At 32.7% G+C, this 3,297-nt stretch overlaps 1 protein-coding gene across 1 annotated transcript in view; it reads right to left on the minus strand.

The window, feature by feature from the left end:
• KIAA1549 (KIAA1549 ortholog) overlaps window positions 1-3,297 on the minus strand; it is a 105,621-nt gene that overhangs the window by 56,343 nt on the left and 45,981 nt on the right. The gene's annotated exons all lie outside the window — the stretch shown is intronic.

Consider the following 3,297-nt stretch of genomic DNA (forward strand, 5'->3'; position numbering starts at 1 on the left):
ATAATGGATAGATCATTCAGAGAATCAATAAGGAAACAGAAGATTTGAACAACACTATAGACCAAAGAAACCTGAGACATACACAGAAAATTACATCCAATGGCAGAATACACATTCTTCCCAAGTGCACACAGAAAAGTTTCTAGGCTAGACCATATACTAGGCCACAAAAATAGTCTCAACAAACTCAAGAAATTTCATCAAGTATCTTTACAGACCACAATAGTGAAACTAGAATCAATAATAAAAAGGAAAGCTGGAAAATTCACAAATACGTGGAAATTAAACAACACACTCCTGAAACAACCAATGGACCAAAGAAAAGATCAAAAGAAAAATAAGAAAATATCTTAAAACAAATGAAAGCAGAAACACAACATACCAAAACTTATGAGATGCAGCAAAAACAGTTATAATAATGTTTATAGCTATAAATGTATACACCATGAAAAAGAAATATCTCAAATAAGCAATCAATTTACAACTCAAGGAACTAGAGTATGAAGAAAAAACTAAGCTCAAAGTTAGCAGAAGGAAATAATAAATATTACAGCAGAAATAAATCAAATAGAGAACAGGAAAACAATAGAAGAGATTAACAAAATGAGTTGGTTCTTTGAAAAGATAAAAAAAATTAACAAACATTTAGCTACACTAACCAAGAAAAAGTGAGAGTTCTCAAAAATTATAAATGACAGAGGAGATATTACAACATATACCACAGAAATAGAAAGGATCAAAAGAGACTACTATAAATAATTATACACCAACAAATTGGACAATCTAGAAGAAATAGATTAATTCCTAGAACCATACAAACTACCAAAACTAAATCATGAAGAAACAGAATATCTAAACAGATCAGTAACAAGTAAAGAGATAGAAGCAATAATAAAAAAATTCCCAACAGAGAAAAGCCCAGGACCAGATGGGTCTCACTGACAAATTATACCAAACATTTAAAAAGAGTTAACACTAATCCTTCTCAAAAATTTCCCAACAATTGACGAGGCAGGAATGCTCCCAAACCTATTTTATGAAGCCAACATTATCCTGATACCAAAGTCAGGTAAGGACACTATCAGAAAAGTAAACTAAAGATCAGTATATCCAATGAACATGCTAGGAGATGCAATGTTTCTCAACAAAATACTAGCAAACCAAATTGAACAGCACATTAAAAGGATTATACACCATGATTAAGTGGGCTTCATCCCTGAGATGGAAGGATGGGTCAACCTCTTTGCATCTCAGGGATAGGTCAACATTTGCAAATGATGGGTCAACATTTGCAAATCAATAAGTGTGATACATCACATTAATATCTGAAAGATAAAAATCATAAAATTATTCAATAGAAGTAGAAAAAGCATTTGACAAAATTCAACATTCATTCATAATTAAAAAAAACTCTCAACAAACTGAGTATAGAAGGATCATATCTCAACATAGTAAAGGCCATATATGCAAATCCATAGCTAATATCATACTCAATGATGAAAGGTTGAAAACTTTTTCTCTAAGATCAGGAACAAGACAAGGATACCTACCTACTCTCACCACTCCTATTCAAGACACTACAGAAGTCCTAGCCACAGCAATCAGGCAAGAAAAACAAATAAAAGGCATCCAAATCAGAATGGAAGACATACAATTGTCTCTGCTTGCAGATGACATGATCTTACATATTTAAAAAACCCTAAAAACTCTACCAAAAAACTATTACAATTAATAAATGAATTCGTAAATTTGCAGGATACAAAATCAACACAATGAAATAAGTCAGTTATATTTCTATCAACTCACAATGAACTATCTGAAAAAGAAATAAAGAAAATAGTGCCATTCACAATAGCATCAAAAATAAGAAAATACTTGGGAATAAATTTAGCCAAGCAAGTGAAAAATATGTACACTAAAGATTATAAGACATTGATGATTGAAGAAAACACAAATAGAAAGATATTCCATGTTCACATATAAGAAGAATTAATATTGTTAAAATATTAGTCCATATTACCCAAAGTAGAGATTCAATGCAATCCCTATCAAAATTCCAATGGCATTTTTTACAGAAATAGAGAAAATAATCCAAAACTTTATATGGAACCACAAAAGACCCTGCTGACAAAGGAGCCAAGAATACTCAATGGGAAAAGACAGTCTCTTTGATTAATAGTGTTAGGAAAACCAGATATTCACATGCAAAAGAATAAAACTGGACCACTTATCTTATATCACTCACAAAATTAGTTCTTAATGGAAAGACTTAAGTGTAATACCTGAAACCATGAAACTCCTAGAAGGAAACAGCGAAAAAAGCTCCTTAACACTGGTCTTGGCAAAGATTTTTTAGATATGAGACCCAAAGCACAAGCAACAAAAGCAAAAATAAACAAGTGGAACTACATCAAACTAAAAAGTTTCTACACAGCAAAAGAAACAATCAACAAAAATGAAAAGGCAACCTATGGAATGTGAGAAATATTTGCAAATCATATATCTGATAAAGGTTTAATATCCAAAATATACAAGGAACTCATACATCTCAATAGCAAAAAAATAGCAATAGACATTTTTCTACCGAAGACATACAAATGCCAACAGGCATATGAAAAGGTGCTCAATATCTTAGTCATCAGGAAAATGCAAATCAAAACCACCATGAGATATCACCTCATACCTGTTAGAATAGCTAATACCAAAAAACAAGAGATAAGTGCTGGTAGGATGTTATAAAAAGGGAACCCTAGTGCACTGCTGGTGGGAATATAAATTGGTACAGCCATTATGGGAAATAGTATGGCAGTTCCTCCAAATTTTAAAAAATAGAACTACCCTATGATCCAGCAATTATACTTCTGGGTAAATATCCAAAGGAAATGAATTCACTGTGTTGAAGAGATATCTGCACCCTCATACTCACTGCAGTATTATTCACAACAGCCAAGACATGGAAACAACGTAAGTGTGTATGTATGGGTGAACAAAGAAAACGTAGCATACATAAAAAATGGAATAATATTCACCCATAAACAGAGCAGGAAATCCTGCCATTTATAACAACATGGACGGACCTTGATAGCATTATGTTAAGTGACATAAGTCAAAGACACATACTGTATGATCTCATCTATATGTGGACTATCATCAACAAATCAACAAACGACAAGTGCTGGAGAGGATGTGGAGAAAAAGGAACACTCGTGCACTGCTGGTGGGAATGCAGACTGGTGCAGCCACTATGGAAGACAGTATGGAGTTTCCTCAAAAAACTAAAAATGGAACTCCCATTTG

This window comes from Myotis brandtii, unplaced genomic scaffold, assembly GCF_000412655.1.
Source record: "Myotis brandtii unplaced genomic scaffold, ASM41265v1 scaffold455, whole genome shotgun sequence".
NCBI lineage: Eukaryota > Metazoa > Chordata > Mammalia > Chiroptera > Vespertilionidae > Myotis > Myotis brandtii.